Consider the following 13,532-nt stretch of genomic DNA (forward strand, 5'->3'; position numbering starts at 1 on the left):
CCCTTCGGGTGGCAGTTGCCAGCCTTCTCCTCGCTTTCTCTTTCCTGTCAAGTACATATATATTTTTAAATGAAATAATAATTATGATATCACTTCCATGAAAGCTGTATCCCGAGTAAACAATCCATATTGATGCCTTCGAAACGTTTCATTTCGAAGGTTAGGGCTTTTTTTTTATTTTCGAGGAAAGAATCTATGAACTCTGCCAAGGCGTCAAGGAGATAAATTTCGACCCAGGAAAAAAAAGTTTTTTGAATGTATTCAGCACCTTTGCCCATGAGGCATGATGATTACCATTTGTTACAGGTAATTACAATACTACGCAGCAAAATTTTGGTTGCTTCATTATAAAAAGAACATTCGCCACATTATGAGCACACCCGGTGGCAAAGGTTTCGAACGAATTCCCTTTCTTACGTGCAGGTCACATGGTTCTGTTTAACGCTTTTTATAGTGATTTCCTTCAGCGATTTTTTTGCTACTAGCACAGTATCCTAAAGAAAGCGGGTCCTTGTATATCGTTAGGCCGAGTAGCAAACCAGAGCTTGAAGCGTCGCCGCCAACGTCTCACTTTTCTTGTCAAAAGTTTATATTTTTTTCCTACGTCATCTGCTTACGCCGTGCGTTGCTTACGCCACTGAAGTAAGCCGTCTGCACCATGTATACGGTTAGGTGAATAATTATTATTGTTATAGGGTAGCGCAACATGACATACTGCAGTCACAAGAGTACATCGCAATCTTGCACGAGCCGCTTACAAACTAAATGAGGGAAGTTGGAAAGGTCGTTACAATGTACATACGGTATTTGCATAATTCATCGCCTGTAGTTCTAATGGGATATTCGCGCCTCACAGAAAAGAGGCTGCGAAAAATAAAAGGAAAACACCGAAAGGAGAAACTGAGGATTGATTGAGTGAGTGAGGGACAGACAGTCTGTGGACAGGTGCAAGGAAATGTACTCTGCGTTTCAGCATTTCTTCACCTTTTCTTTTTTTCCGTGCCGCTTGCGAGCACAAACGCGCGAACGATTTCCTTGCGCAATTACGGAGCCGAGCCTTCGTGGCGCGTGAAAGGGTAGGTGCTGCCTTGAGGCGAACCCGTATATAACGGTGGCAGTTCCGGCAACGAGGCACCGACACCGACCGCATCACGCAGCCTCTTTTTTCGAGCAGCAGCCCTCGGAGCACCACACACCCAGCCACTATGATCAAGGTTCTGGTGGGTATCCGCATTAGTCTGTCGTCTCGCTCGTCTGTATCTTCCTGTCAGTGACAATGTTTGTTTCTGTTCGTTACATTGTGCCACATCTACCTACTGGTATGAGTAAGTCGAGAACCACGAGTATAAGTAAGCCGAAGAATTAAGGCTTCTTAGTCGAGAAGTGACGATGTTGGCGAGTGTCAGTGCGCTTGCGAACTTTCTCGTATTGAACCCCTGATGCTGGTAGTCGATGCGCTCAAGTGTCGCGAATATCAGGCAATCTTCACTTCCCATTCATAGGCGAAGTAAGAGAGGGATCGCAACAAAACCAATGTTTTCTTTCCTGCTGTAAATGGAGGCTGCAGAAAATATTAGATACAAGGTGATTACGACGCTTACCTAGGAGTGAAGAGCGTTGACCCAGTGTATTTCACTTTCACCACAAATACCTATGAGAGATCAGTTCAGCTATTTCCTTGAGAACTCCTGTCTGTAGGCCCTTTACAACGTCTTATCAAAGTATGTGTTTGTGTGTGTTGTCGATGCCCTAAACACTGTAAGCAAGTCAAGCTTCTTGCAGTATCTTAAGGCATGATATTGCGGAGTTGACCCTTTGCTGCGTTGGAGGTACATCGATATATACCTTGCGCAATATCGCTACCAAGTTGAGATTTCGACATAAATCGGTTAATCCAACGTGGTTGAAGTCCTGCCACTTAAACCTATATTTGTGACTTTTGTCGGAGCCCGAGGCAGGATTTGATGTGATAAAAATGCCTATGATTAAGGCCTTCGAGGACAGTTGCAGGCTAAAGGACGAAATGTTCTTTCTCAGAAAACGACGCACGCTTCACATAGGTTTCTGAGGTCGCAGAAATGTGCTATTTCACTTTTTCGACAAGGGTTCCTTTTTTTCGCAGGTCCTCCTCGCCATCCTGGCCTTGTTCGCTGTCTCCTACACTGTGGCAGCGCCACAGTACTACGTCGCAGACAGCCTGTACTACGGCTACCCGTACGCGGGTTACTATGGCGCCTACTACCCTCACTACTACTACGGGCGCTAAGCTCGATCCACAACGACAGTTCACGGTGAGCGTCGCACAGAACCGCTGTGCCAGATGTAGGCTCATAGCATTTACAATAATTACAATTGTTATTATTGTAAGTAGTCTTATCAATTGCTGTCAGAGGGGCAAGCTGTTTTCACTGAACTGTCTCTAAGGCACCTTATTTGCCCAACAAGAAAGAGGTGTCTCTGACCAAGGAATATGCATTCTGTGGAAATAAGCATTGTCTGAAAAGCGCTCGCAGCTGGCGTCACAGCCTAATCGATGAACTTCCTCGCACCCATTTAGCATAATTCTTGAATTTGTACATGCTCCGGATAAACCAGAAACTTCCAACACAATGATGTAGGCAGTCATAACTGCAGCATCGTTGGTCGTTGCACGCTGAGCGTCCGAGACGGTAATGTGTGTGGAAACCCAAACGCAAATTCATGGTTCCGTGTTAAATTATGCAAAACCGTGAGTGTACGACGTACACGCGTTCCCATTTATTGTGAGTAAATATGAAGGGAAACTATTCCTAACTGTAGAGATATTTTTGTGTGAAAAAAAAAAGTAATTCCTGAAACTATCGGGAGTCGTGTGCTGTTCCTCATGATTGCTGTCATTTTTCAGGTAACCCTTTCTTCGAAAGCAACCTCACCTCGCTAACGCATTCCACTGTCCACTGCCAATGGCACCTGTGAAGTACTGCCTCGTCATCCCGGCATGTTGAACTTGGAGCCGCACTTGCTCACTGAGCTGTCGTTCTGCATTCCCCTAGAACTCAGTGATGTACCCTGTCCTAACATCGGGCTTTCTTCCATCTGGTAACTTGGTTATGAAATAAAACAACATTATAACCAGAGTTCCAGACTTCTGACTCACTCATATAAAAAGTGAAGGACTAAGAACGCGAAGTTGTTGCGGCCAGTTGCTACGTCTTAATGAATAGGACACAACGAGTACGAAAGACCACTTGGCCTTGTAGTTTTGGCTGTCTTCATAGCATGTATTTATTAATCTTCGTTTCGTTCTATTCATCAATGAGGGCAGGCGCTTTGTTGCACTGCCATGCCTCCGCGAAGAATTCAGTACCACATGCTATACGCACGACCAAGTTACCTTGAAGCTCTTCCATTGAGAGTTATTGCGCGCGCCCGCGCGCGCACACACACACACACGCACGCGCGAAAACGTTAAACGCAGAATTTCCTGTGGGATTCATGTAACTGATGCGCAAGCATTTCGTACTAATCATCCGCTGTTTCGTCGTCAAATGCTGCTGTGTTTTCCATAATTGCAAACATCGCAATTATAAACAGAAACAGAACAGAAAAGCGTGGTTGAAACACTTGAATGTTAACTGAGAGGACGAAAAGGTGAGTAGTAGCAATGTCCACTCATGTTATAGATAACTCCGGGAGGATATGGACGTGGGATGAAATGACGAGAGATATTCTGTGAATGAAGCAAATATATGCAGCATTTATTATGTAGAGTGTCTCTTTTTTTTGACATGAAAACTGTTTACAGCGCAAACACATGCAACCACAAAGTATAAGGGACAGGACACAAGCGCTTGTGTCCTGTCCCTTATACTTTGTGATTGCATGTGTTTGCGCTGTAAACAGTTTTCATGTCAAGTATGCACCAACTCGCCCAGAAAGAAGTTTTAATGAAGAGTGTCTCTTGATTGGCTCTTCTTGTTGCGTTTGTTCTTTATCTTCGAATTGGATGATGGGGCGTTTGGATATTGGCGCTGTTTTGTGGAAGATGAACACAGATGAGTACGTGACGTAATTGAACCGTGTCACATTTGGTAGACTTCGCACGTAGACGTGGTCAATCACGCTGCCTGCTCACGATGCGAACCATCATCGACCATAATCAACAGTGGCTGCAGCGTATTGCGTGTCCACGGGGACCTTATCTTGCAAGCGATTTGCGATGGGGACAGAGTGCCCCGAGTGCTGATAGCTTCGTGCATGCCGTGTTCTCGCCGCGTAGTTCGCGTTGAATCGAGAGAGGCAGCGCGACGGTCAATTCGCTCGCCGCTGCGGGCCCTATATGGTTCTACGCATCTGGTTGTATTGGAAAATCGGACTTTCTTCCCGCCGAATTGCATCGACAAACGTGTCGGTGCCGCACGGGTTAGAAGTCACGACAACTTGCCGTTATAGCAAAATAAATTCAGTTTTTGCGATCAAAATATCTCTGACACATTTGGGGTGACTGCCTGTCATGCGGTCCCATCTTCTGAATCCCCTCCCTAGTCCGTACATCGGAAAATGAGAAACACAGGAAGGGCTCAATCTAGGCTTCTTCAACATCTTAATAAAAAAATGTATTTAATGGTTGGTACTTTGATAAGGGAAATTTCGCTTCGGCGTGTTTATGCAATATAGATATACTTCAAGTTAGGGTGAGACTCTTTTTTTTTTTTAGCGCCCAAGCATGACGCAAGTTCCAAACAACAAAACGCACCAAATTTGCAAACAGTAGCTCAAAGGCGTGCGCTTGTAGTAGCTGCATCCGTGTTAAGCGATAGATTAACACAATGCACGCTGTGATAAGAACGAGCCGTTCCCTCTAATGAAATTCACCATTTCCGATATCTGCAATTCTTCCGAAAGTATTTTGATTCAAGTAAAGCAAAGTGCAACGTAATAATACTCCGTTGTGTGTGTCATGCATAAAGTTACATTATTCCGTCACATAGATGATGAACATACCAGCCAAATGCATTAAGAGACTATGCAAGGCAATGTTTTCGTTCACTTCTTTTGGAATTTTAACGAGCACAATTTTATTTAACACACTCTCTGACAGCCTGTTATGGATTCTGGATACTTCTGGATTGCGCAGGGCCATCCCGGCCCTGCGAAAGCGGATGTCAATCGAAATTCTTGAAATGCACCACTACAACTGTTGGTTGGAAGGGGGGGGGAGAGGGGGCACGCAATTCTTTATATGCTGTAAAGTAATGGTAATTTAGAGTAATGGGAGAAATAGGAATAGCGGTAATTTTGATGGCACGCCGCCGCTGGCCCTATTGTCGTTTCCTTTTCCCTTTGCCACTCCTCGTGTTCACGCTGCTCCTCGGGAGTCCTAACTACGCGTTGCCTGCCCATAGCGGTGCTGCAACAACAATGAAATCGGTTGCTAGGCTGCTTATTTTATATATGAAAGGCAAGTGACGTCAATCTGCACGTCACAAGCTGCCGTCGTCGCGGCAGCTTGCGCAGCAGTATTTACCGGGAAACATGTGCGGGGAGCATTTATGGTTATCAGGAGCGCCTTACCATTAATTATGTGGTTTGAATGCTTGTTTTGTGCTTGTTCTTTAATGAAACGAATACTGCTCTGTATGTTGTATGCGTTATTCCAAAGAATGTATGCACTTTTCGCTTCACTCTTATGTGTGCTTGAAGGGTGCTTCACCTCCGCTGTTGGTCGGCCCGGTATTTCACAACTTCTGGGATCGCACAACATTTTTGCACACGGGCATCGACACGTAAATTTTCAAGCAACGAGAGGCTAAGGCATTCACTGTGAAATATGGCGCGCGTTTTAAATCACCGTGACTCGTGCAAGGTGCAACCATTCGCAAAGTCGATTTTTACGTTCATCTTCTCGTCGTAAGCATGCTCTCGCATAACGAAATCGTTCCGCGCGACTTAAAATTGCTATCTTTAAATGCACTCAAATCTTGTGGCGCCGCAACGTTTCCGGGGCTCCAGAAGCATAGGATGCGAGAATACCGTGCTGTCGTCTCCTGTTCGTAGATATTGAAACAGCCCTCATAGAGCAAAATGTGAGAAATACATATAATAAATTAGCCAAATCTTGTCTATTCAAACTGGCCATCTTACTGGTTTTATAGTCTCTCCTAAAAACAGCACTTACTGCTCCTGGGCTACGGGCCTATTCTATTCCAACTCCATTGAGGAATCTTGGGCTCGCATTCTGTTGCCCGTTCCATCTGCCCTACTGGCGCTGTCATTGCATTCCCATTGGCCTTTTTAACGTGGAAATATACCCGAATGATTCCAGCTCCAACATCGCCACTCCGGAACTCTTCCATTGTGTACACCTAAAGTCACACCTTGAGATGACCTGAACAACATATTTGTACAAACAACGAGGGGAAGCCAACCTTCCTCGGCACTCTCCGTCGAATGTCTCGAATAGACGCGATACCATATTTAAGGCCGTCACGGTCCCACTGTTAGCAGAACCACTCCAGACACTACCCTGTACACTTTATATAAATGCGCTGTTTTGTTTTCATTATCACGATGCCTGCCTTCTTCGTCGTCTCCTGATTCCTGCGGTCAAGGCCCATCTAGCCCGGTCGTCGTCATAGCGTGCACCATTTAGTCTGTCACCTGAGCACTTGGGCTGCGCTTGACACCTGTTTGCTCTTAGACATGGCCCCAGCTACACGCAGTAATACAGGGCATGTTAAACCTGAGGCGGGTCTCAATGCAACACGCGCTAAAAAACTCCTCCGCAGTGCCTAGGCAGTGTCATATATTCAAGGAGCGAAAGTCCCCACATTTCCTCTCTCACAGCTGCTCTTACTCGCGCATGCACGCAAACGTCCGGCGCCTCCGCAAGGGCCACTCCCCGCTTTACCTACTAGCAATTGTAAATACGCATCCGGGCCGCGTTCCTCGCTCGCGCACGTGATATTGAACCGCGTTCGCCGGCTCACCCTCACACGCTTTCACTCATACGAAAACTCACGGCGACGGCGACAGCAGAAATCTGCCTGGAGTGTCCTTATAATTGCTATCGCAAGAGAAAACGGTGGCCATACCATTAAGAGATAGGAAGACATTGTTGCAGATTTGAAAGCACACATTTTGGAATTTCAGCCAGCGGATTCTTGGAGAGCCGAAAATATGATACATTGTGGGGAAACTACAATAAATAACCGTCTACATCACTCTGGCGGTTTCCGCAGCTTATAAGTTAATATTTCACGAACATTTGTCCCTTGGAGAATGCTGAAAGAAAAACAACGAAGCATTTGCTTGCCTGAAATTTCCTTTTGTATCAATGTTTGTGGATCTTGATCACCGAATAAATAAATACACAAGCAGAAACAACAACATTTACCTGTCGGGCGTAGTACCGGATGCTCCGACTGGCTTCTTGAATTGGTCAGGTGTTCCGGTGATCTCAGTTTATTGCAAGAACAGTTCCAGTTTCGCGCTGTAGCACTGCATGCTATTCGGTACTGCGCACGCCCGAATGCAACACAAGGGCAATGAGTCAAGCGCAGGCTTCAGGATTATTCAAAAGCACACTGGTTCTTTTAGAGAGAAATAAATGGAGTTGGGCAGGACATTTATTGCACAGCGCAGATTAGCTCTAGTCTGTCGGCCATGGCAGCCACGTTTCGATTGGGGTGAAATGGGAGAAAACAACCGTGCACTTACATTGAGGTGCACGTTAAATAGCTCCTGGTGGTCTAAATTATTCAGGAGTCTCCCACTACGGCGGGCCTCAAAATCAAATTATTGCTTTGGCACGTAAAACTAAGTAATTCTAGAGCGCAGCTCTGAATGGCCCGTTCTTGCGGCGAGGCACTCTCGCCGCACTTCGCTCCGTTTCTAATCTCCCGCACGAGGGAGATCGTCCGCGCCAGCCAATATATCGCCACATGAAAACCCGTGTAGAGCTGTGCTCAAATTTCTCATTAGGGAGTACGGTAATTTTCGGACGATTTTTAAAACTGTTCTTATTATGTTTCTTTTCTGCTATTAGGCTTTGTTATCACTTTCTATTTACATTGTTTGTTTTTACTTATTCTCTTGTGTTGTTTTTGTTTATTGTTTTTAATGTACGCCGGCGCCAGCACTAAGACCTTACAGTTATCAGTGAACACGTTAACTCAATTATTATTATTATTAATTTTAATATACGAATTATTATTTCCCATATATTACTATCATTATTTATTAATAACAGGAAGCACGCCAAATGCCGGTGTCCTTCCTGTTCTGTCGTCTTTTCTTCTCCTAGTATTTTTCCCTAAGCGCTCGGAATACATCGAATGTCATCAAAATTTCAACTAGCCCACCTCTCTGCCATTAATTCTAGTACCGTGATTCCGAAGAATGTGAGCCTCGTGCCGAGTTGAAGCACGGTGTTTTAGAAGCAAGAAGTCATCAAACGCAGTTCGAGCGAGAAAAAAAATGAATTGCTCTAAGTTGTCCGGCAGCACACAGCGACCACTGCTGAAAGCTGGGCTTTCTAAGGGCAACTTCTCAAGCGTTTCTGAGGCAGCTGGTTATCAAGCGTCACCCGCCGCGGTGGCCCAATGGCTATGACGTTGCGCTGCTGAGCTCTCACTCGCGGGTTTGGTCCCCAACACAGCGGCCACATTCTCATGGGGACGAAATGCGGAAAACGCCCGTGTACCGTGCATTGGATGCACGTTAAGGAACCCCAGCTGGTCAACATTCCCCGCGTCGTCGTTACCGCCGTCCCTTGGTGAGGTCGGAGTATGGGCAGGTGTCCATATCAATTGAACGTGTTTGTTTTTGCAGCGAAGCTGTGTACCGCTACCCCCCCCCCCCAATTACAGTGTATATCACAGTAATACAAAAGACGTTTGCCAAAGTTCACTGTTTGACTAGTGCCCATATCGTAGGTGGTGGTCCCCCCACAGCTTCGCTCTCCAGCCACCTTCACAGGGTGGAATGGGTCCTGATTCTTTAGTTTTCTTTTGGGGGGGGGGGGGCTACTTTCAATAATATGTGCAGTGGCTCCGGGGAGATTCGGCCATTTGCATAGTTGCGAAGTGCTGCCTGTTTGCGTCAGTTTGTGTTATTGCTAGTGCTATCGCTGTTTCTTTGGTGTCTCTGTATATTTTGTCCTCATTGTTGCGCTTGTTACAAATTCTTTTTTGTGATTGACTACGACTGCAGTGAATCCTATGCAGCGTTTGAGTCTAGCTGCGTCTACAAACTCTGTTACTTTATCTCGTCCAAATATTTTCCGTATCTCCTCGGCCCAGCTTTGTCTTTGTCCTTCATGTTGTGTGGTATGCACGTTCTTCGGCAGGGGAGGGGACCATTATCGTATTTCTTATCTCTCTTGGCATTTCCTTCTTTTCTCCGTGTTCTACGTGGTAGTTAATACCCAATCTTTCTAATTGACTTATTCCTGTATTTGTCTCTGAGAGTCTTTCATACTGTGATACGCGTTGAGCTTCTATGAGTTCATCCGATGTGTTATGTAGTCCTAGTACTTGTACTCTTCCTGTACTAGTGCTTACTTTAAGTCCTAATGCCTGCTTGCATTCTTTCATTATTCGGAATTCTAGTTTCTTTTCAGCGGAATACCATTTGAGGTATGGTGCCACGTATACTATTCTATACTATAGTACATACTATACTTATTCTCTCTTTTTCTCTCATTCCGCTGTGTTTGTTAGTTATGCTTTTGATTAATTTTATCATTTGAGGGGTCGTTCTTTCTAAATTCCTGACTGTTACCCCGTTGTTGCCTTTGCCTCTATTATTAGCCCTAGGATTCTGGTTTTATGCCCTTTAGGTATGAGTGTTCTATTCGCAGTTCTTAGTTGTATTTCTGCTTCTTTTGGCTCATTCCCCTTTGTGTTATTATTTGGTTTGCGTCCTCTACATATTGGCCTGAACAGCAATAATTCTGACTTTATTGCCGAGCAGGCAAAACCGGTCACTTCTAAGTATAGTTCTACTGTCTCTATCGCGCTCTGGAGTGTTTGTTCTATTTGCCCATCACTGTCACTAATCGCCAAATGAATATCTCGTCAGCCTATAGGGTATAATTTAGGATTTCTATTTCGTTTAGTTTGGTTGACAGTCCGATAAGTGCTAAGTTAAAGAGCGTTGGTGATATCCCCGATCCTTGCGACGTGCCTGCCTACACTTATTTTTTCTGATTCCAAATCTCCTATATTGATTTTTGCTATTCCGCCAGTTGGTAAGTCTCGAACATATTTGTATGTTCTTTCTCCCAAGTCTAGCTCGTCCAGTCTGTTGAGTATTGTTGTGTGCGCCGCGTTGTGAAATGCCTTTTTTAAATCAAGGCCACAAATCTATGATTTGGTGCTTAAGCTGGATAGTTGCGTCTTGAGTAGACAGGTTACTCCTGAATCCCAGCCTTGTGGTTGGGAGTAGATCCGTCTTCCATGTAATTAGCAAGTCTCGTTAAGACTATCTTTCGTTAGCTTAACTACAAGATGTGAGGAATATAGGTCTTAGGTTTCCCAATTGAAGGCGTTTGCCTGGCTTCGGTATTAATATGACAAGCGCTATCTTCCATTGTTTTGGAGTTTGGCCCGCTTTCCAGCATTCATTAACATAATCTGTTAGTACTGTTAGTTTGGGGGAAAGAAGCCTGCGAGCAAAGAAGAAGTATCGAATATTGAACCGAACAGCTTAAGAAAGACGTAGCCAAGGCAACACAGATAGCCCAGCCTAAAGCACAACTGGAAGGGACAGACAGCAGGCTCCTCCATATGTAGGAAGCGAAAGGGGGCTACAAAGGAGATTGAAAAAGCAGAGACATAACCGAACACTCAGAAAGGAAATTGCAGAGATAAATAGAGAGATCGAAGAACCTACACAACAGTTCTGTAGACAAACATGGGAAGAAACATGTAATGGCATGGACAATCATTTAAAATTAGCATAAAACATGTAATTTACTCAAATACCTGCTCAGCTCGGAAGAAACCAAAACAGCATACAGGCAAAATATTAGGAAAAAAATCCATGCCTATAGAGAAACGGAACAGGACCTACTAAAGGAAGTCTCGGAAAAGTACATTTCGCAAGCGAAGCCGGTTGCACATCGAAATTACATCGGAAGAACCAACAAAGATCTAGGCGAAGTGTTTAGTGAATCAGAGTTAGGAGCAGGACTGCATAACCTCAACACCAAATGGGCGCCCGGACCAGACGGCATAAAAACTAAACGTTAAGAAACCTAGGCATCGATGTTATAATAGTAATGGTTAGGCCAAACATAAAAAATAAGGCAAATCAAAGGGACAGTTGAATATATAGCGCTATTGAATTAAGAGGTACTTTTGGTTTAAGGATGCCTATTGGTCGGCGACACATGTAGCAATTTCATGTCGTGATTTAATGTTTCATTGCGCAGATCATAATTACCTTGAACGATGCTACATAATGATTTCGCTGATACTATCTCGTTCACAGCATACAAAAAAACTCAAGAATTGAACACACTAATGCTTCACATTAGATATTTCGACTCTTTGTTCGTGTTTACGAGCTCATCAAGCATTGATCGGCATTTTAGTGTACTGCTGTCACTACACAGCGCTGCTTCAGAATCTTGTGGCCGAAACCGTCGACTTTCAGACATCAGCTTCACTGTTAAGCTCGTCAAGTGCGAACACCTCAATGCGTCGTCTTCCCTCCGTGCAACATTTCCATGGCAGGGAGTCCATTCTCGACCGAGGTATTTCTGATCAGCACTGGTAAAAGAAAGCTCAAGCCTAAGTTATCGCACCAGCAGTTCTTATTTTGTTCAATCTTCCGTATGGTCCACTTTAATCTACGTAGTAGCTATGCGTCACTGATTACAACTAAGAAGTACCCTGATGGTCTGGAAACTACGCTTGCGTCTGTAAACTGTACCTTAGTGCACGGATGTTTGTCTTGTACATCTGATCAGCCGCTTTTGTCCTTCAAGGTTGAAGAAAGTTTACAGTTATCTTACCTTATTTGTCTGTCAGGCGTGCCCTCGAAAAATGAACCAAGCTGTACGTGCGTTTTGAGCTTACGTTTCGGAGGACAGTTCCAGCCATGGTCGTGCCACCAAGCCCAGTGCGAGATGAACAACTGTCCCGAAAGGGATGAATCTGGACTTATTCGGAATCTGAGTTCTTTGACGGGATCGAGAACAGCCTAGCAGGAATCAAGAAGGATTGGTGAGCGCTTGTAACAACGCCAAGGTGGTACTTGCTTGCTTTCGGGTGTGCCCTTCGCGATGCTGGTGAGCCGTCGGCTCCAAACTGAGGATAAGGAATCGCACAACACGATGCACTTGGGAAAAAAATTATAGAAACAAAAACAAATAGTAGCTGTGCCTCAAGTGTCAAAAACAAGCTCCTCGTAAAAGTGTATGAACGCTTTCTGAGAGCATATCCTGCGTCATCGCACTCGTGGCTGCATGTAAATGAGGCGGTAGTACCGGACGCATAGCTATGCGCCCTGCTCCGGTATCCTCTACATGGAGAGAAATGACCCGTAACTTGTTTATCCCGAGCACTTTCTGTTGGCATGCATTTATTTTAGGATTTAGTTCGAAAGGCGCCAAGAAAACTACATGTTTCTATCCTCGAATTCTTGTGCTAAAGTGATGATACTAATGTTATAAAGTAAAGTAATTAATCGCTGATGAGTCGGACTGCGTTTCTAGTGGGCTGGGAAGGATGACAATCGCATGTTATAAAATGGAGGCCTCAGGTGTTTTCATGTTGACCACGTGGTATGAGCTCGTTTAAGCTTTCGTCGCATGTAGGGCTCTTATGCTGCCATAACCTTTAATCATCACTCCTCTCTGGCTCTCAAAATTCAGAGGGATACCTTGCAAAGGGTCACGGACAGTACAGGAAACTCAACACGTGGCGAAACTTCCAGACCACTCGGATAGGGCATATGGGGCTAAATCAAAATGTTATAAGCCATTTCTTTTCTACCCTTCTTTCTGTTAACGTTCTACCCGGAGCTTTCGCTCCCATTTCACCTATGTAGCAGTATGTAGATGAACATGCATAGACAAACTACTCTGTTTTTTTTTTCAGGAAGGAGTTTTCTGTCTCTCCCGAGACGAAAAGCCGCGCTGGGTAGTTTGACACCGGACTCTGGGTGACGAATGATGATGTGGCAGGTTAGGATCGTCGCAGCTCTGAGTACGCAAATACGGTACCTCCATAATTCTCCACTTGCGGTACTAGCTGGCGAGACGTTCGCGCCTCCACTGGAAGGCGAGGCGGCGCAACATGAAACGTGTGATGAAGAAAAGAGTAAGCGCGCCGAGGAATACGAAAGCGGGGAAACTCGGCGCGTGAGTGAGTGACTGACTGACTGATTGGTCGAGTCCGCTCTGCGCGAGGGAATCCTCTTTTCTGCGTCCTTGCGGGTTTTCTTTTTTTTCGTGTCGCATGTAAGTGCACAGCGCGCGAGCGAGAGTCCCTTGCGCAACCCCGGGGGCCGGGCCCGCGTGGAGCGTAAACGAGGAGTGACTG

The 13,532-nt window shown here is 45.2% G+C and overlaps 1 long non-coding RNA gene across 1 annotated transcript; it reads left to right on the plus strand.

The window, feature by feature from the left end:
* The first annotated feature begins 1,092 nt into the window (after positions 1–1,092).
* LOC142557048 (uncharacterized) lies at positions 1,093–3,116 on the plus strand. Its single transcript, XR_012822707.1, has 3 exons — positions 1,093–1,220; positions 2,123–2,291; positions 2,885–3,116. It is a non-coding gene; the product is annotated as an uncharacterized LOC142557048 (long non-coding RNA).
* The last annotated feature ends 10,416 nt before the right edge of the window (positions 3,117–13,532 follow it).

Source organism: Dermacentor variabilis, chromosome 9 (genome assembly GCF_050947875.1).
Source record: "Dermacentor variabilis isolate Ectoservices chromosome 9, ASM5094787v1, whole genome shotgun sequence".
NCBI classification, from domain to species: Eukaryota; Metazoa; Arthropoda; class Arachnida; order Ixodida; family Ixodidae; genus Dermacentor; species Dermacentor variabilis.